Consider the following 22,223-nt stretch of genomic DNA (forward strand, 5'->3'; position numbering starts at 1 on the left):
TTTTTTTCTTCTTTCCCTCCCCCCCACACACACATTTTTCAAAAGCTTGCCTAGCACCACTTCACGTTTACAAAGGGCCTACATTAGTAACTGTTTTCGAAAAATGGGAGAAATCCGAAGAGGACTTGTGCTTTTCTGAGGAAAGGTGAACACTAAGAAGGGCGTTCAGCCTCTCTGTTTTGCAGCCATCCTTACGGAGGCAGTGCGGCAGCGACAGTGGCGCCACCCAGTGCCCGTCCTGGGAACTACACTTAGCGTCAAGATGGATTCTGTGCATTCCTGCGTTTACTCTATGTTGGTGTTATTTTAGTATGATTCGGTAGGTTTGGGGATCTGTGGACACCCAGATTCCTTTCCAGGTAAAGGAAGGGGTGATTGTTTTGCTTTATGCCATTTGGGCCTGTGGCAGTTTCCATGGGAATGTTGTACTTTTGAGTAGCAAACCCGCACCTGGCTTTCCCCTGCCCATCGGGTCTTTTCCCAAAGGGCTGCCACGGGCACCTCGCGCGGTGCATTCAGCAGACCGGGAACTGAGACGGGGGCAGGGACGGAGGAGTCCTCCTTGGAGCAGAGGGAGAGCACAGGGCAGGCCTCATACGCCTCCCAGGTCACAGAAGCAATGCCAGTGCAGACACACAGGAGGCGCTAAAAATGCTCGTTCGAGAAGTGGCCGCCCCCTGGCCCCACAGTAGAGAGGAGATGGAACGTTGAGGAGGTGAAACACCGTGTCTTCTCACCATTGCTCAGCCAACCCGGGCCCATCAAACGTGACTCTCTTCCAGGCCTTGGGGAAGGGGCTAAGCAAATCTGGTCCGGGCAGCGAGAAGGTCATGGGCCACAGGCTGAGGTTCCCGAAGGCGGGACACCATGCCTGGGCCCTGAAGGAGAGAGCTAGGCTCGGGTCCAGCTTCTCTCTTCCCTCCTCAGAATGTTGCCCCTTCTGGAGAGGCGGATCCATCGCCCTAGCTGCTCTGCCCTTCTGCCCCGCCATCCCCCACCCCTGCATCTCTCCCTTTTTCAAATGAAATCTTATATTTCTGTCCGAGATTATTTGTTTAAATGAGTCTGTCTCTCCTGTTAGTTTAAGCCCGGCTGAGTGGGGTAGGGACTTGGTCGTGGGCACTTCTTCCAGTGAATGCCAGAAGCCCCAGGGCAGGAGGAGAGAAGGAGCCAGCGGTTCTGCACGTGTGGTCTCAGGGCATTGAACCACTGGCAGCACCGGCAGCACCAGCAGCACCAGCAGCACCAGCAGCACCAGCACCTGGGAACTTGTTAGCAAAGGAGCTTCTCTGTCGTTCGGGGTGGGCGATCTGGGTTTGAACCAGCTCTCTAGGGATTCAGGCACATGTACTAAAGGTTGAGAACCACTGGAGAAGGCAGGTCCCTGCTGTGCTACCAGTGTCCACCGGGGCGAAGGGCAGCTTGGACTGCTTGTAAGAGGAGCTGGGATGAGCACAGCCACGTCTTCAGAGGTAGCAAAGGGAAGCCCAGTCTCACCAGGGGCCACCCCCGTGTGTGTGTGTGTGTGTGTGTGTGTGTGTGTGTGTGTACACCAGACCACCATCCCCAACCCCACTTGGAGCCCATGAGTGCTATTTGGTGGGCTGGCCACTGGAGGGCAGTGTGACCACATCCATGAAGCCCCTGCAAAGGCTTCAGGAGGGAGCAGCCTTCACCGACCTACCCAGGAAGACTCAGCAGTTGGGGGGTCTCAGCCAGGAGCCAAGCAACAGAAAGGGATCTGGTTCCAGGCAGTAGGTCCCCAGAGGTTCGTAGAAGCTAAGGGACTCCGCTGGCATGTACCCTAGGCTCCTATATCTCTGAGGGGGCCTCCCTGCCTGGCCCCTCCAGAGCCTGGCCTGGTGCTGGGGTTCGGTCCCCGGCCTTGGGCCTGGAAGGTTCTGAGGCTCAGGGCTGCAGGGCGTCCAGGGGAGGAGATACTGCCAGGCTGCCTGGGGCCCAGTGCCAGAGAGGGCAGCAGGACCTTGACTGCCTCCCCAGAGGCAAAGGGCAACCTCCCTCGTGACCCCCACTGCAGTGCAAAACAAGCCATTCATCTGGGGTGGGGGCGGGGGGGGGGGGGAGGGAGGGCAGCCGGGGCAGCTTAACCCTCTCCTGGCTGGCGGGGGCGGGCTTAGGGTTGGAGGCTGAGGCGCCATGGGAATGGGGAGGGATTTCTAAGAACTGCAAGAAAACCTTGGACCCTGGCAGCTTCCTCGCGGGTGTTTGGAAATCCCATTCCACTGGCCACGAGGAGCCCGGGGAGCCCGAGCTTTTGCAAGTGCGTTGGATTGGATCCAGTCACCTCCTTCCCTCTTGCCCCATATCCCAAGAGCACGGAGCCAGGGGCAGTAAAAGTCTGCTCCTACTCATGAGGTGTCTGTGGGCAGCGGCGTGTCAGGCCCGCGGAGCCCTTATCCGAGGGCAGCGTCTGGCTGCTCCCTGCATGAGGCACAACTCCTTCCGGGGTCAGGGCTGCCTCCGGCCAGGGGTCAAGGGCTGGCAGCCTGGAGCGCCGTCTAAGTGGCTGACTCAACCCCCCCGAGGACTATAAATTCCATTCTGGATGCTGTGTGAGGAGCTGCAGGCCCTACAGGCCACATCATCCTGTTGTCTGATATGTGGCCTGGCGCACACATTGATAGTGTCTCTCTCTGTCATTTGGGTCCTGCTCTGCTTCTAGAATATTCTTTCTTCTTGATCTTGTCCATCTCTCAAGGCCCAGCCTAAAGGTCACCTCCCCCAGGAAGCCTTCCTCCCTTGGTTTCCAGCAGGTTCTGCCTCTCTCCTCCCCTCCCCCACCCATCTACATTCCCACCAGCCTCGCTGCTTCGGGACCCCTGTTCTCCCTGCTGCTCGGAGGGCCCCGGGAGATGGGCTCCCTGGTCCCTGTGGCCCCTCACCCCTCCGGCTCATTGAGAAAAGGGCGGTTGCAGGACAATCGGGAAATTACTGAATGGGTTTGGCCCAAACGTTTTGGACCTTGGGCAAAGGAACACGTGATGGTGTTTTCCTTAGCCCTGTCGTGGAATCCCTTTGTGTTTCATTGCTGTAAGGTATTTTTAGCGCACATGTCAGGGTGCCATAGGAACACACACCGTGGGTCCCGGCTGGACCAAGAGCACTCACTCCTGAGTCTTGTGTTGGCTACTTCCTCTCTGTGGCCTTGAGTCGGAGCCTGGGACATGGGACGGCAGTCAATCGGCAGGTCAGGCCCCCCACGCCGGCCAAGGAGAGTCTACACTGGGATTGAGGTCATGATTTTAGGCTGAGATCTTGCAGGGAGGAGGAGGCAGAAAAGCAAGTCCTTGGAGAGTTTGGGAGAAGGCTTGGGCCTCAGGAAGAACCCCCCTCTCCCCCCACCAGGGTAGAATAAGCCAAAAGTGCCCGGTGAAGGGCTCCAGAAAACCCCTTTCATGCCTCTCCTGCAGATGATTTGCAGAACGCTCATTAAGGGGAAAACAAAGAGGTGGTTTTGTTTATTTATTTAAGAGGAAAAATAAATGAGCTGTGACAAAACAATTTGAAACCAGGCCCCTCTGAGACCTGGGCTTTCACTTCCTCGATGGGAAGTAAAACAGAGAATCGAATCCCCCCTCCAAATAAAAGTGAAGTTAATAATCAGACAGCTCAGCCCGGCCACATCCTGTGTCAGCTCCCTCCCTCCCTCCCTCCCTCCCCTGGCTCACTGTTTATAGCAGCCCAGCCCTCCTCCAGGCCCGAGTGCGGGCTTAACTCTTTCCTCCCCTTCTCCCTCGGCGCCCCAGCGAAGCCCAACCCTGCAGTGCGGCCGGCGGGCTCTGCACAGCCTCGGGGCGGCCCACGTGGGCCTGGCCAGCACAGGCCCGCCTGCCCACCTCCCTCCCAGCCTCTCACCCGGGGCCATGCGTTTCGGAAACCCAGCTCCCTTCTCTGCTTGTCCCACACAGAACCCAACGTGGGCACCGGAGGGAGGGCTACACCCAGGGCCACCCCCTCCAGGAAAGCCCTGGGGTAACCCATTCCTGCCCCTGTGCATAGCCTGGGCCTGCTGTGTTCCGATGGAGAAGAGCACACATCTGGGGGCCTGTGGTCTGTGTTGAGAGCTGTGCTCCATGCATGTCTCTGAGCCGCTGCCTAGGGAAGCTCAGTGCAGCTCTTCCCCCCAGGCCTGGGGGTCATTCGAAGCACATCCCCGCGGAGCTCAGGAAGAAGCCTTGCTAGTTCTTACTTGAGGGCTTTCCACCTGCCAGTCACTGCCGTAAGCAGCAGCTCTGCCCTGTAGGGCCACTGTCCTCCTTGCGGTAAAGAGGAGGAAACTGAGGCACAGAGTGGGGGGAGCCTTGCCCATTGCTCCAGGGCTGGGACTTGAACCCAGGCGTTGTGGTTCCAAAGCCTATGCCCTTCGCCCCTGGACTGCCTTCTGCTTCTGTGCCCTCCTCCGCAGCCTGTGGGTTTCTCACCTGAAGTCACAAACACCCTCCTCTGGCGGAAACTAGTCTCACAGGAAGCTGCTGGGGCCAGTGGCAGAGGCTTAGGGGCGGGCTGTGTGTGTCACCTGCCCCGTCCTGGGATTCCTCCCTTAGGTCTGTTCTGGGAAAAGTGTCTGGCCAGGTCACCTTGCCTGGCCACCCGGTGGGTCCCCGAGGCTGGGGAGGGTGTGTGCTGCTGCCCCCTGCAGTCTGGAAGCCTTCGGGACCGCTTGCCCAAGGCTCAGGGGGGAAGGCCCCTGTGAAGTGCACCTCTGAGCCCGGGCCTGCTCTAGGTCTGTGTACCCTGCACACCTTCCCCCCCCCCCCCCCCCGCCGCCCTCCCCCACCCCCACCCCCACCCCCCGGCTCCATCTTGGGGGGTGAGTTGATCTGCCGAAGGTCTGCTTTCTTGAAATGCCTGTCGCCATTCAAAGCCATGGCCCAGAGGGAGCTGTGCCCTATTTCTCATTTTCCGACTCATTCTTCACCCAGAGAGAGAGCAGCGTGGCTCCGTCCCACTCGGCCTGTTCCTCTGAGCAGGAAGGGAGGAAGACAGCAGTGACTTCTCCGTGACACCTGAAGGGGCTTTCATCCGGTACGGCGCCTGATCAAAGAGATCTCAGCGTGAGTGGGCCTTGACTTTTAATTTATTTTTTAAAAATTTATTTTTATTTATCTCAGAGAGGAAGGGAGAGGGAAACAGAAACATCAATGAATAGAAATATCAATGATGAGAGAATCATGGATCGGCTGCCTCCTGCAGGCCCCCTACCGGGGACCAAGCCCACAACCCAGGCACGTGCTCTTGATCGGAATCGAACCCGGGACCCTTCAGACCAGACTGCAGGCCAACGCTCTGCCCACTGAGCCAAACCAGCGAGGGCGACTTTTGTTGAATTTAGATGTTTAATTCAGACAGAACGCCCAAGATGGGGTGGCTCCACTGTGGTCCTCAGAGGCTAGCAGGCCACATGCGGCCCGCAGAGGAGTCTGATCCGGCCCGCCATGTTTTTTGGGCAGTGAGCGCAGCCGAGGTGTTACAGTAGGAATTAGTAGTTCATATAGTCCGGCCCTCCAGCTCTCTGAGGGACCGTGATCTGGCCCCCACTTTAAAAAGTTTGAGGACCCCTGGGTTAAAGGTTGACATTTGCCAAAACCCCTCAAATCGTCCCCGCCTTTTATCAGTGCTGACCAGCATGAGGGCACTTTACCCACATTTAACTCGTTTACTATCACCCTAGAAAATGGGGTCCTGGTGATTACCCCCCAATTTTCCAGCTGAAGGAAGTGATTTTAGAAAGGTTGAGTAGCTTGCCCACTTTGCTTAGGGGAAGGGCGGGGGGAGCGGGCAGGTGGGGGACCGTTCATTCACCGTGGCTTAAAATACATTGGAACCAACTTAAAAAACCATTTTCATTGAGATTAAAAGCAGTGCAAGGTGGACACCAGGCCCTTGGAATGTTTCTCCCAGTCTGAGGACCACGCTCTTGGTCCTCAGCGTGACCGGCTGTGTGTGTGTGTCTTCCCGCCTGCTGTCCAGCCCTCGCCGGCTCCTGGAAGATCTCCCCACACAGCCTCACCTGCTGTCCGAGGGCGCGAGTCCTCAGGAGGGAAACACCGTGTGGCAAGAACCACAAGCCCTGGTTGGCTGGGTGGGGTGCTGTCCTGGGCACCCAAAGCCTGTGGGCTGGACTCCCAGGCGGGGTGGATCGAGGTGTGTATGGGAGGCAACCGGTCAGTGTTTCTCTCTCACATCGATGCGCCTCTCTCTTCCCCTCCCTCTCTCTCTAAGAATCAGTGAGAACGTATTCTCGGTGAAGATGAAAAAGCCAACAAAACAACAAAAACCCCCAATAAGACAGGAATCTTGGAGTTCAAAAATTCTTATAGCTTCTTTGCACTTAAAACACGTTAGTAGAGAAAATCCCATACGTAGAGGAGGAGACAGAGTCATCTGGTGAAGCCCCATATACCATTCACCGATGTCACTCAATGCTGCCCGCGCTTGTCCGAGTATCACCGCCTGCTTCCCTGACGCCCAGGTAACTGGGAAGTGAATCCTTGTATCAGATCATATCATTACAGCATGTCAGTCCATAGCTTCAAAAACAAAACAAAACAAACCCCCTCCCCCCCACCCCAACACACATACACAAAACTTACACTTGCCGAAACCGGTTTGGCTCAGTGGATAGAGCCTTAGCCTGTGGACTGAAAGGTCCCAGGTTCGATTCCAGTCAAGGGCATGTACCTTGGTTGTGGGCACATCCTCAGTAGGAGGTGTGCAGGAGGCAGCTGATTGATGTTTCACTTTCATCGATGTTTCTAACTCTCTATCCTTCTCTCTTCCTCTCTGTAAAAAATAATCAATAAAATATATTTTAAAAAAACTTACGGGGGCAATGGTAAGATATGTACACAGATAATAAATTTAATAAAAAAATAAGGAAAAAAAACTTACACCGAACCACAGCATCCTTATTGCACCTGAAATTCAATGATGTCCCCTAATGTTACCGAGATTCCGTTGGTGCTCACATTCCTGGAACGTTTTAAAACCCTACCCCTTTCTACTTCAGGCAGAAAAAGCCCGGATTCTGAGTGAGAATTTCTCAGTGGTGGGTCACGTCCCTACCATCTAGCTGCTCCAGGGCAGGCTTGTGGATTTGGGCGGAAACCCCCGGTTACTGAGTCCCTGAGGCCAATAAGCCCGTCACTGCCCTGCCCGTTACAGCTCCTGCTGGGTCAGAGCCGGGCACACAGTGGGCCTGGTCTGCGCGCAGAGCTCCTGGCAGGGGGAGTTCCCGCAAGGGTGGGGCTGCAGCCCGCTGAGCTCATGCGGGAGGGAGGCCTGCCCGCAGCCCCCTGCGTCCTCCCACCACGCGGAGCCAGGCTGCGAGTGGCCGTCCTTGGCCTTCTGCGGGCGCTCCACCCGCCAGCTGCCTGCGCCTCCTCTGGGACCCCTTCTCTCTGTCCTGCTCGGGATGCTTGACTGTGTTCCAGTGGCTCCGTGGAACCAACCCCACGTGGTGGGGCCTCCAACCTTCTCCTTGGTCTTGCCAAGCCAGTGTTGAACATACAGCAACAGTTGACCAGGGCTACATTTGGGAAAGGGGCGGTGTGTGTGTGTGTGTGTGTGTGGGGGTCGTGTGCACTTGCCAAGTGCTTTGCTCATCTATCCTTCTAGCAGCCCCAGGAGGCGGGTATTACTGTCACTGCCATTTCACAGCGAGGAAGACGGGAGAAGGAGGAGGCAGGTAGGTCCGGTCCCTCGCTGGCTGAGGAAGGGGCGGTGCCAGGATTGGATGTGGTCAGCCTGAGCCCTGGGTGCTCTCTCTGTTGCAACACGTCGGCTCCCAAATGTTGAGACTCGTTTCGCGAACGGCTAAGGCAGCTTGGCCGAGGCCCAGACACTTGAACCTTTTGAGGACAAATCTTGACAAGTTGGGATCTGCAGCCACATCGCACTTTCCCCTGCAGTGTTCGCCTGTCCCAGAGCAGACATAGGATGACTTATTAGCATACACACCCTTGTGAGGAGATTAGCTCAGTTGAATGGAATAAATTTTAGGTCATTCAGCCTCTAATTTCCTGGTTTGTCTTTTTTTTTTCTTTCTTTTTTTCTTTTCATGGTTAAATAATAGCTTGAGTCATATAGTCTATGACCGAGACACGTTTGAAGGTTAGGAGGGATGGGAAGAAACGGGGTTGAGTACCTGAGGCCACAACCTAGACAGTGTCCCTTCTGCCTATTTTGTCACCATTTTTTGATAGAAGGAGCATGTGACTTACAGAATCAGGGTCAAGTGACTTCAGAATTCTTAGAGGGAGAAAGGCTGGCACAGGCCCCGCTTCCTTGGTCCCAGTCGAGCAGAGTTCAGCCCGAGTGGCATCCCCTGGGCTGAACGTTGGAGGAGCAGTTTTCGGTGGCGAGGGAGGCTCGGACCCGTGTCCTGTAGGACCCTGCCCTGTCCACGGTGGAAGGCCCGAGCACGCCACAACCAGACGCTAACCCGATTCACTAGCATCCTCACTGCCTTTGCGTCTCGATTTTGCCTTGGTCTGCTTCAGCTTTCTCCCAGCTCCTGCTGCCCTGAAGGAACAGGAGAGTGGGCAGAGGTGGACTGTGGGCAGAGGTAAGTCAGGGGCTTGGTAAAGCCCAAGCAAACACAGAGAGGAGTGGCACCAGCCACCTTACAGAAGAGAGGCGTGAGAGGCCGAAAGAGGCCAAGCAGACACAGGGACAGGAGCCAGGAGTTAAGTGCTCACGGAGCTGATGGACACAACGTGAAATTCATGTCACGGTTTGCCAATGATGGCAACGGGGAAGCCGTGGCAATGCCTGGGAAGTAATTTAAATCATCTAAACCGTTTTCAAAAGTGGCACTTGCTGCCCTGACTGGTTTGGCTCAATGGATAGAGAGTCAGCCTGCAGACTCGAGGGTTCCAGGTTCAATTCCGGTCAAGGGCATGTACCTTGGTTGCGGCCACATTCCCAGTGGGGAGTGTGCAGTAGGCAGCTGATGGATGCTTCTCTCTCATCGGTGTTTCTATCCCTCTCCCTTTCTCTCTGGCTTTGCATAGAGTTGGGTACGCCAGTCTTCCCGGATGGTGTGTCTGGGGGTGGGTCAGCCCTGGTGCACGGAGAGGTGGCTGGGTAAGCCCCTCCCTGGAAGGTGCAGAGCCAGTGACAAGGCTCCATCACACCTATGGCTTCTCCTGCCTGCACGGGCCCCTCCTGCTCAGACTCTCCAGTGAGCCTGCCGGGGGCGGGGGCACCATGATGGAAGCCACCAGGCTGGCGTGAACTGATAGGGTCTTGGCCTTGTCCAGGAAGATCAGCCCTCCCTCTGCCAAACACCAACAGCTGGGGGAAGTTGGGGGAATTGTAGGAAAGCCAAGGGCAAGAAGGAAAGCTTGCTCCTAGGACTGTCCTCGCTCCGTGTTCAGAGGAGCCCGAAACCCACAAAAAGCGTTCAGACTCAGAGCTAATGAGTGTGGCTGGTCCAGGATCAAGGCAGTTGCTGTTAAGCTCATCGCTGCCTCTTATTCTCTCCTGGGTCTCCCTCTCCTTTTTCTGGTGTTGTTTGCTTTCCCATACTTCTCTCTTTGCAGAATATTTACAACGGCCCTCTTCTTCTTTTTCATTCTCAATTCCCCTCCCCACCCCACTCTGCCTTCTTAGCATAACTTTTCCCTTCTTTTGGCCTTTTTTGTGTTACATCTGGATTCCCGGATGGTTTATTTGTCTGTTTCCCGAATCTCTTCCCTCTCCTATTTCTTATAACCCCCCCCCCCCCCCACCCCCGCCCCCTTCCTTCAGCTTTAACTCTTTCCCCTAAAGACTTCCTTGGGCCACACAGGCTTTTATTCTTGTTCATCTGTCGAAGCAGTGCTGGCAAGAAGGCGGCCACAGCCGGCAGGCGGGGCCGCGGTGGCCACGCAGACCTGGGTGTCCTTGGAAGAGGAGCCGTCTTCTGGAGAGGGGCTCCCCCTGTGCGGGTGGCTGAGGCTGCCAGGCGGCGGAGGACTGGGGCAGATGGTGTGTCCTCCACGTTGTGTGGGCCTGGGCCCCATGGCTCATGGGCCCTGCCCTTCCCTGGGTGTCCAGGTGGGGGGCTCACCAGGTTCCATCCAGAAGGTCGGGGCTCAGGGGAGGTGCACCCCCGGGGCAGGTATCACCTGTAAAGCTCTGGGCTGGGAGCAGGATGACTTGCCGCGTGGGTCAGCTTCTTGGGGGGTGGGTCTGGGTATCCTCTGGTCCTCGCTGTCTGGCTGAAGGTGGCCTGGGCATCTGGAGGTTCTGGTGGGGGAGACAGAGGCCGTTTTCCAGCACGAGATCCTTCCTCCCAGCAGTGCCCACCCCTAGGCCGGCCGGTGGGCTTTTTCAGGACACGGGAAGAGTGCAGGACGTCGTCCCTGATAGCTGTGAGGCACCTTACAGGTCCTTGGCCACCGGGGAGTACCCCACCCCCCACCTGTGGGAGGTCCTGAGGGTCAGCCCTGGTACGGATGGAAGCAGGTGGCACTTCTCAACGGGCGTGGCGGCAGGGAAATCCTAGAAGTCGCGGCCGCGCCCATCCTTGTCTGGAGCGGTGGGGAGGGGGTGAGGAGTGTCCTGGCGCTGCTCCCCAGCTGTCTGAGGCGAAGCGACTGGAGTCCATCTGGCTGTCGCCCCAGGCCCAGGCTTGCTTCCCACCCTGGGGCATCCATGCCGCTGGGCGCGGGCTGAGTCCTCAGCAGGCTCAGCCTGGAGGAGAGCGAGTGCGAGGTCATGCTCTCCCTGGGGCACACAGGAGCCGGCAGAGGGCCCGGAGCACCAGGTGGTCGCCGAGGGCCGGACTCTTTTCCTAGGCCCAGAGGCCTGCGGCCATGCTCCTCTGGAAGTGCCTTCCAGGGCCCCTCGCCTTCTCCACACCTTGCTCTTTGGCCAGGTCCCTTCCTTCCTCCTCCTCCTCCTCACGGAGGCACAGTGTTCTCTGCCACTTTAGAAATATCCTACTGATGACATAGAAGCTTGAGAGAAGTCTTTGCTTGTTTAACATTCTGTTTACAATGTACTTATGTTTTCTAAGACTTCAACCCTGGAGTCCAACTCTTAGAATCTAGTATTTTTTTAAAACATTTATTTTTTAAATGTTTTTATTTTATTTTTTATTTATTTATTTTTTTAACTATATTTTATTGATTTTGTACAGAGAGGAAGGGAGAGAGATAGAGAGTTAGAAACATCGATGAGAGAGGGTCATCGATCAGCTGCCTCTTGCACACCCCCTACTGGGGATATGCCCGCAACCAAGGTACACGCCCTTGGCCAGAATCAAACCCGGGACCTTTCAGTCCGCAGGCCGACGCTCTATCCTAGGGGTGTCGAACTCAATCAGAGAAGGGGCCAAAATCTAAAATCCAGCCTAAATCGCGGGCCGAATGGTTTACTGAACAGTCATAAACTGTCATTGTGATGGAAACGCAGTGGAGTGCAGTGATGACAGCGCGGTGCGGGCCACATTGCAAGGCCTGGCGGGACAGATTTGGCCCGCGGGCCTTGTGTTTGACACATGTGCTCTATCCACTGAGCCAAACCGGTCCCGGCTTTATTTTATTTTTTATTTTTATTGATTTCAGAGAGTCTAGGGGAGAGAGAGAGAGAGAGAGAGAGAGAGAGAGAGAGAGAGAGAGAGAGATCAATGACAAGAAAGGAAAGAATCATTGATTGGCTGCCTCCTGCATGCCCCACAATAGGGATTGAGCTCACAACCCAGGCATGTGCCCTGACCAGAAATCGAACTATGACTCCCTGATCCATAGGCCAATGCTCAACCCCTGAGCCTCTCGGGGCTAGGCCCATCCAGCATTCTTTAAAACTCTAGAACCACAGACCCGGGAGTCCCCAAACCCCTACTCCTGGGCCTTGTGGGTTTGGTGTGTCTGGTTCCAGGGCTCTCCCAGTGAGGGAACTGGGGATGCATTTTTTTTTCTAAGTTCTTCCCTCATCTCCGCCAGGAGCCGGCTGGGAGTAAGGGCCGGCCCCTCTGACGTAGGAGTTCAGGTGGAGATGCGGATCCCAGGCTCCTTCGCCTTTCCCACCTGAAGCCAAGGCACAGGCCCCTGCAGCCTGCGGTCTCAGCGCCGCCTGGCTCCTGCCACCTCCCTCCGCCTTCCCTCTTCCCACGCACCACGCTGTATAAATATTTACACCCCCGGGCTGGGAGGCCTCTCTCTCCAGCTGCTTCCCCGTCTCTGGGAGCGCTTGTTCTCTCCCTCAACAGCTGCAGCAGATCTGGTTGCCTTTGGTCAGACGAGGGCAGGCCCTGGTTTGGGGCCTGCAGGCCCCTGGGGTGGAGGGTGCAGTTGGCGGGAGAAACTCAGATCTAAAGAAGTCACAGGGCTGTGGCAAGGCTCCCTCCTCTCTTCCACGGCTGCCTACGTGGCCACCCTCCAAGAGCCATCTGATCCATGGTCTGGCTGGGGGGTGGGTTCCGCTTCTCAGAGAACAGCTCCCCAGGGCGGGGTCTGCCCCACTCGGGGCCGGAGGACCATTCCAGAGCAAACTGGCTGGTGGTAGGAGGGACAAGATAGGAGCGTGGTTTACAGTTGAGAGGGGTTTACAGTTTACAGGTATGCACGATACCTTTTTAAAAAAAAAAAAATATTTTATTGATTTTGTACAGAGAGGAAGGGAGAGAGATAGAGAGTTAGAAACATCGATGAGAGAGAAACATTGACCAGCTGCCTCTTGCACACCCCCCACTGGGGATGTGCCCGCAACCAAGGTACATGCCCTTGACTGGAATCGAACCCGGGACCTTTCAGTCCCCAAGCCGACGCTCTATCCATTGAGCCAAACCGGTTTGGGCACGACACCCTTGTTTATGCCGAAGCAGACTCCCCAGATTGGAGCAAGAACCCCCCCTAGAGATTCTTCTTCCTTCCCATCAGCCCCTGTGCAGGGTACCTGGGGGAGGGGAGGGAAGAGGACAGAGGCTGCTTCCCCTGTCTTCCTTGGTGATCCAGGAAGCAGGAGTGTGCCAAGGAACCGAACCAGCATTTGTTGGGTCCCCACGGGCTGGGCACTGTGGGAGGCACGTCCCCGTATTCTCAGGTCGTTACTTAAGGCCTAAGCCCAGCGGAGTCTGAGCTTCCTGGTGCGTCTCCGCTGCCTGCCCTCAGGTGGCGGCCACCGAGCAGCAAGCTCCCGGACCGGAGCCCAGACTTCCGAGAGCCAGTGGACCCTGGTCTCGCCTGCCTGCAGTGGGTGCTGGTCACCGGTGGCCACCTCCCCTCCCGTGCCTCAGCATCCTCCACATCGGTGGGAGGTAATTAATCTGTGCCCCACGAAGCATTCCAAATTCAGCACAAGAACAGGTTTTTAAAAAACAACATGGTGGGCCCTAGTCAGTTTGGCCCGGTGGATAGAGCGTTGGCCTGTGGACTGAAGGGTCCCAGTTTCGATTCCAGTCAAGGGCACGTGGCCGGGTTTCAGGCTCAATCCCCAGTGTGTGGGGGGTGGGAGTGGGGGATGTTGTGCAGGAGGCAGCTGATCAGTGATTCTCTCTCTTCATGTTTCTGTCTCTCTCTCTGAAATCAATAAAAAATATATTAAAACAAAACAAAACCCAAAGCCAGACGAAACTGGTTTGGCTCATGGATAGAACGTCAGCCTACAGACCGAAAGGTCCCAGGTTCGATTCCGGTCAAGGGCTTTTACCTTGGTTGCGGGCACATCTCCAGTGGGGAGTGTGCAAGAGGCAGCTGATCGATGCTTCTCTCTCATCGATGTTTCTAACTCTCTAAACCTCTCTCTTCCTCTCTGTAAAAAAAATCAATAAAATATTAAAACAACAACAACAACAACAAAACAAAAAAACACACGACATGGTGGCTTCATTTCACTCCGTTTTCCACATATGGGGCAGGGGTAGGTGTGACCGAAGAGACTGTTCAGCACTGAGAAGACGGTGTGCCCAGTGCTTGGGGGGAGGCTGAGGAAAAGGAACCCCGGGATACAAAGACCTGGGTTTCATATCCAACAACCGGAACATTCCCGTAGCGGAGCCCCTGGGGCGGAGGTGTGGGATGGGGAGGGGGTTTTGGTGAGGACCAGGGATAGAGGCTCCGGTCTCCCTGACCCTCACTTGTACCAGAAAGAAAACAGATTGAATCAAAATCTCAATTTCTCTCTCCCTCTTCATGCTCAGACCCCTTCTGGGACCAGGAGGAAATCTGGTGTCCAAGGTGCCTGCGTGAGGCTGCAGACAGCCCTGGCCCAGGGCTTGGTACTCAGAGGCTAGAGAGCTATGGGAAGGGGGTGGGGCAGGGGAGGAGAGGGCTGGAGGTGGCGTTGTGGGGAGTGTGCAAGGAGCAAGGTGGGAACCCACAGCGCAAGCCATGCAGCTGCGAGATATTCCTGTTGCTTGCCTCCCTCCCCACCCCCAAAAGGTAAAACAAAACCCAAATAAAAGCCTGACCTGGCAGATATTAATACCCCAGAGCCAGGGCTGGTGTGCAAGCTGCCGCCTCCTTCGTTCCCCTTCTGTTTCTATAAGTGGCTGAAATAAATTTAGCGAAACCACCCCACCCGTCTGAGGACCTAAGATTTCAGAGCAGTGGGACTCTCTACCCTGAAAGCCCCTGTTTTTCAGAGCTGAGAGCTTTTTGTTTAAATTCCCTTTGGGAATGGGATGCTCTCCATCTAAAATAATCATTTTACTGCACTCATCTATTCCTCATTGATACACTTTAAAAAAACATTGTATTTATTTTTTACAGAGAGGGAGAGGTATAGTTAGAAACCTTGATGAGAGAGAAACATCGATCAGCCGCCTCCTGCACCCCCCCCACTGGGGATGTGCCCGCAACCAAGGTACATGCCCTTGACTGGAATCGAACCTGGGACCCTTCAGTCCACAGGCCGATGCTCTATCCACTGAGCCAGATCAGCTAGGGCACAGGTGCCTTGCTAGAAAGCTGACCTATAGATGCTCTACCGCTAAAAATGGTCAACTCTGTGGGGACGATGGGTAGTTGGATCCACTGGCATATTTATTGGGAGGTCATTTTTCGTGACACCTGTGCTGCATTTCGCAGTTGTCTGTCACACAGAAGAGTGGTTATGGCTAAGTTACCAAAGTAGGGAATTACTTTTTGAGGCCTACTGCATGCTTGGCATCGTGCCAGGCACAGGGGGTTGAGGTGAGAATGGAGAGAGCCTGCTCTTGGATAAGGTGACCAGACGTCCCACTTTTGGCAGGACAGTACTGAGTTTTAACAATTTGTCCCGCGTCGTTTTAAAAAGTCCCAATTTTTCGAAAGAATGTACAACAAGCTAGGGAACGGTGGGAGAATGGGAAGGGGACATACGGTTTTCGGCGGCCATGTGGCTATTTAGTCAGAATATGAATTTCATATTATTTTTGTTAATTTTATAATGTTAAACTTTATTTTTTTAAAAATATATTTTTATTGATTTTTCACAGAGAGGAAGAGAAAGGGATAGAGAGTTAGAAACATTGATGAGAGAGAATCATCGATCAGCTGCCTCTTGCACACCCCCTACTGGGGATGTGCCCGCAACCACAGTACATGCCCTTGACCAGAATCGAACCCGGGACCTTTCAGTCCGCAGGCCGACGCTCTATCCACTGAGCCAAACCGGTCCCGGCTATAATGTTAAACTTTAATAATAACAAATAATTGTTGAGAACTGATTATCAAGAACTGCTTATCAAAGTTTGAATTGTTGATCAGTTGTTAGAATTAGACCACCATTGTTTGGACTTAATGAACAATGGCATTTTTTGGGATTGGCAACTACGAAAACATCTCTCAGATGATACACATCGTACTGCGTGTTAGTAAGCTAGTTAAACAAGTGATGCCATTACAAATCAGCTATTCAGATAATTTAGGTAAGTTATTTATTTATTTCATAAATACATAAATTTTCTTGAATTTAGCAGACAGTACTCGTATTATTTGTATTTTATAGTGGTGGCAAAAAGTCTAGCGCCAGCCCTGAAAGTGACACTTATGACTATCCATAATTTTTATTTATTTATTATATTTGTAAATTGTACTTACATTGAAATTAAAAAAATATATTACAAAACTATTTTTGCGTTCTATGAAAATTTTTGTTGCTCCATAAAAACCAAATTTTTAATCAAGAACCCCCCCACCCCCACCCCCTCTGGTCAATAGTGTCCTGCTTTACCAATGTTAAAATCTGGTCACCTTACTCTTGGAGCACACATCCTGGTGGGAAGGGAGATGTCAAAAAGTTAAATGATTACAAAAAACCCGACAACGAACATCACACTTAATAGTGAAAGACTGAATGCTTTCCCCTGAGACTGCTATCAAGATGAGGGTGTTCACGTTCACCGTGCTCATTCAACATCATACCGGAAATCCTAAACAGGGCAACAGGACAAGAAAAAGAAATATTATGTATAATATTGAAAGAAAGAAATTAAATTATTCCTATTAGCAGATAATATGATTGTCCATGTTAAAAAACAAAGTGAACATGTAAAAACAAAACTTAAGGAATGTACCCAAAAATCTTATAACTAAAGTGACTTTATTAGATTATAGGATACAAGGTTAATGTACAAAAGTCAACTGTATTTCTATAGGCTAATAATGAGAAATTGGAAACTGAAAATTTAAAAAGTTACAATAGTTACTCCCTCCCAAAAGTATTAGGTATAAATCTAGCAAAATATACATAGTATCTGTATGCTAAAAAGTATAAAACACCAATTAAAGAAATAAAAGAAGATCTAAATAAATAGACATACCATTTTCATGGAGTAAAAGACTCAACATTGTAAAGGTGCCATTTCTTCCTGAACTGATCTATAGATTTAATGCAATTCTAATAAAAAGCCCTGTATTTTTAAAAAAAGATATAGACAAGCTGGACCTACATTTATATAAAAAGGCAATGGAACTAGAATAGCTAAGATAATTTTGAAAATTAAAAATAAAACCAGAGGAATTACACCACCTAATTTTAAGACTTATTATAAAGCTATTGTACAATAACCAAGACAGTGTGGTATTAGAAAAGGAATGAACACACAGCTCAGTGGAACAGAATAAAGAGAGTCATTCCAATATGGTCAACTGATATTTGGATAGGTGCAGAAATAATTCAATGGAAAAGTGATAATCATTTCAATAAAGTGTTGGAATTGGACATCCATAGGCAAAAAAATAAAAAATAAAATAAAATAAAATAAACGAACCTCAACCTAAATTTCACATAAAAACTAACTTCCAATGGATCATAGATATTAGTGTAAAACATAAACTACAAAACTTTTAGAAGAAAACAGAAAATCTTAATGACCTAAGGTTAGGCAAAGAGTTCTTAAGACGCCAAAAGCATGATGCAGAAAAAACTGATAAATTAGACTTCATCAAAATTAAAAACTTTTGCTCTGTGAACATTGTGGAGAGAATGAAAGGATAAGATACAAACTGAAGAAAATATTTGCATATCACATTCTGACAACATAACTGTATCCAGAATACATAAAGAACTCTTATAAAACTCAACAGTAAAGAAAACAACCAGTCAATTGAAAAAAATGATGAAGCCGAAACTGGTTTGGCTCAGTGGTAGAGCGTCGGTCTGCGGACTGAAAGGTCCCAGGTTCGATTCCGGTCAAGGGCATGAATCTTGGTTGCGGGCACATCCCCGGTAGGGGGTGTGCAAGAGGCAGCTCGTCGATGTTTCTCTCTCATCGATGTTTCTAGCTCTCTATCTCTCTCTCTTCCTCTCTGTAAAAAACCAATAAAATATATTTAACAAAAGAAAAAAAAAAAAGAAAAAAGAAAAAAATGGTGAAAACACTTGACCAGACATTTCACCAGAGGACATACAGTTGACAAATGAGCTTATGAACTATGATCACCATCATTACCCATTAGAAAAATGCAAATTAAAACCTTGAGAGATCATAAAGTGAAATAAGATAACCACTACACACTTATTGGAATGACTAAAATAAAAAGTGCAATAATAAGTGCAGGTAAGTATGTGGAGCAACTGGAAATCTTAGATATTGCTGTTGGAGATGCAAAATGGTATATCAATTCTCAAATATGATTTGGCAGTTTTTTATAATTTTAATATACTTCTACCATATGACTCAGCAATTCCACTCCTACTTATTTACCCTAGAGCACATGTGTCAAACACAAGGCCCGCGGGCCAAATCCGTCCCGCCAGGCCTTGCAATGTGGCCCGCACCGCGCTGTCATCACTGCACTCCGCTGCGTTTCCATCACAATGACAGTTTATGACTATTCAGTAAACCATTCGGCCCGCGATTTAGGCTGGATTTTAGATTTTGGCCCCTTCTCTGATTGAGTTAGACAATCCTACCCTAGAGAAACAAGAATTTATCTTCCACAAAAATCTGTACACAAGTGTTTATTGCAGCTTTATTCTTTATGGCTCCAGACTGGAAATAATCCAGTCCTCTAACAGGTAAATGGATAAAAACCTGGTGGTATACACATACAGTGAAATATTATTGTTCAATTACAAGGAATGAACTATTAATACACGCAACGACACACATAAATCTCAAAGGCATTCTACTGTATGAAATCATACAGACTACATGATTCCATTTATCTGGCATTCTGGAAAAGACAAAATTACAGTACAGAAAACAGAGCAGTGGTTGACAGAGTAAGGGATGGGGGAGGATCTGACTGCAAGAATCTGTTATGTTTCTGGATCACGGTGGTGATTTATGAATCTATTCACATGCTAAAATTCATAAAGCTCTATACCAAATCAAGGTCAATGTTACTATATTTTAAGAAGCAAAGTGTGTAGGAATGTATACTAACAAACCGAGTGAAATAACTACTTGGAAGGAAATAAACATTCCATGTGAACCTAAGAGAGAAGGCTGATAACCTTGCTTGGATGGGGGAAGAGGAACAGCAAGAATGGCTCCAAAAATGGTTGAGGAAGTGATGCTTGAAATGGGTTGTAAAGGGTAATTTTAAATTTATCTGGGCCAAAGGAAGCTCCATTCAGTAGAAGAAATAGCAAGTGTCAAGGCCCTGGGGCAGGAGGAAGGACTATTCATTTTCCTCTGAAACTGAGAGCACAGGAGTGCCCTGCACCGTGGGAGAGGCTGTGGTGGGAAGGGGAGGAGGCTGGAGCAGTAAAAGTATCAGATTTTTCTGGGCTAAGAGTTTTGTTTTTATTCTAAGAGGGATGAGGAGCCACAGGTTTTAGGCAATTGAAACACAACATCTGATCTAGGTTTTGAAAAAGACCGCTTGCACTGCAATGTGGAGAAAGGTTTGAGGGCAGGGATGAAGCCTAAGTATGCAGGAAACTTGGAGTTGGAAAGAACCCCTCACACAGTTTCTCAATCTTGGTACTACTGACATTTCCAACCAGAAAAACCTTTTTGTCTGGGGGGCTGCCTCAGGGCCTGCCTTATCCAGGGCTGGGGGTGGGGCCAGAAAGCGATAGAGATCGAAGCTGTCAGTTGACCATTTGATGACATCTATGCGAAAGAATCCTTTTGCAACAGGCATATACCCCAGCCCGGGTTTTTGTGATGTAACGAGGCCCAAAGAATGGTTTAGTTACACACAGCGGCGAGGCATATTAACGATTTCAGCCAGGCATGGAACTAGGCACTTCACTGGCCAATCTCAGGCCTATTTATTATCTCTTCTTTAGAGGTGAGGACACTGAGGCTTTGGTCAGTGTCTTGAAAAGTCACAAAGACTTTATCTGGCTCCAGAGTGGCCCAACTTTAAAATCCCGGACCACAGATTCTCAAACCTTAGTGTGTGAGTCACTAGCAGAAAGTTTACCAAAATGCTGATTCCTGGCCCCACCCAACGGGCCTGATTCACTGGGCCTGGGCCCAAGCTGAGGAATCTGCATTCCCCAGGCACTAGTTCCATCTAAACCAGGCAGCTCTCTGACAGCACTTGGCCCTCCCTCTCCTCTAATCCGGGGATTCTGGGGCTGTCCCAGGATCTCCAAACTGGAAATTATCCAGTCCTCCAACAGGTGAATGGCAGCAGAGGTTGGGGGGAAAGGAAGAGGGACCAAATCCGAAGAATTTGGGGGATTTTGCCAATGATCTGGAGCCCGGGGAAGAACTGTAACATCGCAGCGAGGCTCCAGGAAGACGGGTCCTGCGCTGCCTGCCACGAGGGCGGGCCAGGAGGGGGCTCTGAGGAGGGAGTAGCCATGAGGGGCGCTTGGTGAAAAGACCTAGGGGTTCAGCGGTCCAGGAGGTCAGCGGCCCAGGGCCCCCCACTCTCACCTGCCTCGAGGTGCGCCCAGCGTCCAGACTGGTCACTGCATAGATCCGTCGGGTTTCCCCAATTCCGAAGACTTTCACTTTCCCCCCTTTGACAGAACCTAGTACCCCCAAGCCAAAACTACCTGGCCAGGCCCTCCCCTGGCGGAGACCGGCTTCCCGCGAGCAGGGAGGACCCGGAAGCCGGGCGGGAGGGCCAGGCGGGCGCCTCCCAGTCGGAAGCGGCGGGGCAGGTGAAGGGGCGGCCTCTGCGCACCGCGCGGGGCAGGAACCGGGGCGCCCCGCCGGGCCGGAGCGGGGAGGGCCGCGCACGCCTCCCGCCGCGCTTCCTGCCGGGTGGGGGCTCACTGCCGGTCCCCGCACCTTGGGGCACCTGCGGAGCACCTCTCCGCGGGACTGGCCGGCCCAGGTCCCCAGATCCCCCCCCCCCCCCCCCACGGCCGTGCCAGACGCTGCGCCCCAGCCCGCCGCGGCGTGGACGGCCGGGTCAGGGAAGGGTTAAGGAGGCTCGCTCCCTCCCCTCTGCTCCCTCACCCTTGGAAAGTCCCCGAAATGACGTTTCAACCCGACAATTAAAAAAAAAAAAAAGGGTTTAATTATAGAGGCAGGCTCTGGGAGCTGGAACCAACCCGGTCGGTCGGCCGGGCCGGTAAACAACTCCGAGGCAAGCGGGCCAGGCCGGCCGCCGCCCCGCGGAGCCCGCGCCCCCTCCGGGAGCGGGGGAGGGAGGGGCGCGCCCGCCCTCCGGGAGCTGGAGATGCGGAGGAAATTCGAGGAATCGCGTTCTCTTTGGGGGAGAAAAACGTTTTCACTGGCCGGGGGGCGCCGAGGCCCGTCCCGCGGCCGCGGGGGAAGAGCGCCCCCCAGAGAGGGGAGCAGCGGGGCGGCCTGGCCCTGGGCGGGGACATCCGCCCCGCGCGTCCCCCTCACCCCTCGGATCTCCAGCTCATCCTGTACCCCCAGCACTGCTTCCAGAACCCTCCAGACCTAGACCCTTTGGGGGGAGGGGCTGGGGGGGATAAAAAAACAAAACCAAACCGAAATAGCTTCACATCGGGATGCAGACTAACCTTGTGGTTTGTAACGCGCACCCTACTCTGTCCTGCAATCTGGAACTCATTACCTCATCTCCAAGAAACTGCACGAACCCGCCCCCCGCCCCCTTCGAGGAGCCGGGGAAGGAGGGAGCGAGTTAATATCCCTCCCTTGAAGAAAGAAACTTACACTTGATTGATTTCAATGAAGATGCATGCAAGTTATTCCCCTTCCTGGCGTTTGCCAGATTTCAAGAAAAGCTGCAAAATGGGAGAGCAGAGGGAGGGAAGCAACAGGCGGCTGGAGAAGGAGAGGGAAAAGCAAAGGGCGCTCAGGAAGCCGGGTTAGAAACGGGGGCCATCCACTTAAGTCCAAGAACACAAATCCAAGCAGACTGGGTTGTGCAGCGGGGGAGACGGAGATCACACAGGTTCACGGTTGCAGCAAAAGTTGTGTGTTTCGCAAAGACGGAAAAACAACCGGTTCCTAAAAACAGTGCTGATTGGGAAGGTTTCCCGGGTTTGCCAAAGGTTGATGAATAAATAAGAAATGCGGTAAAACGTGTGTGTGTGTGTGTGTGTGTGTGTGGGTGGTGGTGGTGGTGGTGGTGGTGAGAGTGCGACTCCAGCGCGCCGCTCCGCCCGCCCCGTCCTTTCCAAAGAAACGTGCTCCTAATGGGGTGACCTAATTACATCGCAATGGAACCCGCTCTCAGCCACTCAGCACGCGGGGTTTCGTAACAGACCCGGCGGCCTCGGTGCTGGGAAGAAGGTGCGCGGGCCGAGGGCGGGCGGCACGCGGGGAGAGGAAAACGCGGCCCCGCGGTTTCTGCCGCTCCTCGCTGCACACGCGCGCGGGGGCGTGGGGGGGGGGGCGGGGGACACGCCAACAGCTCTGTATTTGGGTGAGTGGAGAG

General features: G+C 52.6%; 1 long non-coding RNA gene across 2 annotated transcripts; it reads right to left on the reverse strand.

The window, feature by feature from the left end:
• Positions 1–7,972: 7,972 nt before the first annotated feature.
• On the reverse strand, positions 7,973–21,867 carry LOC118716300. Of its 2 annotated transcripts, XR_006741152.1 has the most exons (3): positions 20,276–21,079; positions 16,270–16,363; positions 7,973–8,544 (listed from the first exon to the last, which is right to left on the reverse strand). It is a non-coding gene; the product is annotated as an uncharacterized LOC118716300 (long non-coding RNA). The 2 variants fall into 2 exon arrangements; XR_004987110.2 differs by lacking the exon at positions 16,270–16,363 and having other exon boundaries at positions 20,276–21,867.
• Positions 21,868–22,223: the final 356 nt, after the last annotated feature.

Source organism: Pipistrellus kuhlii, unplaced genomic scaffold (assembly GCF_014108245.1).
Source record: "Pipistrellus kuhlii isolate mPipKuh1 unplaced genomic scaffold, mPipKuh1.p scaffold_m20_p_1, whole genome shotgun sequence".
Lineage (NCBI taxonomy): Eukaryota > Metazoa > Chordata > Mammalia > Chiroptera > Vespertilionidae > Pipistrellus > Pipistrellus kuhlii.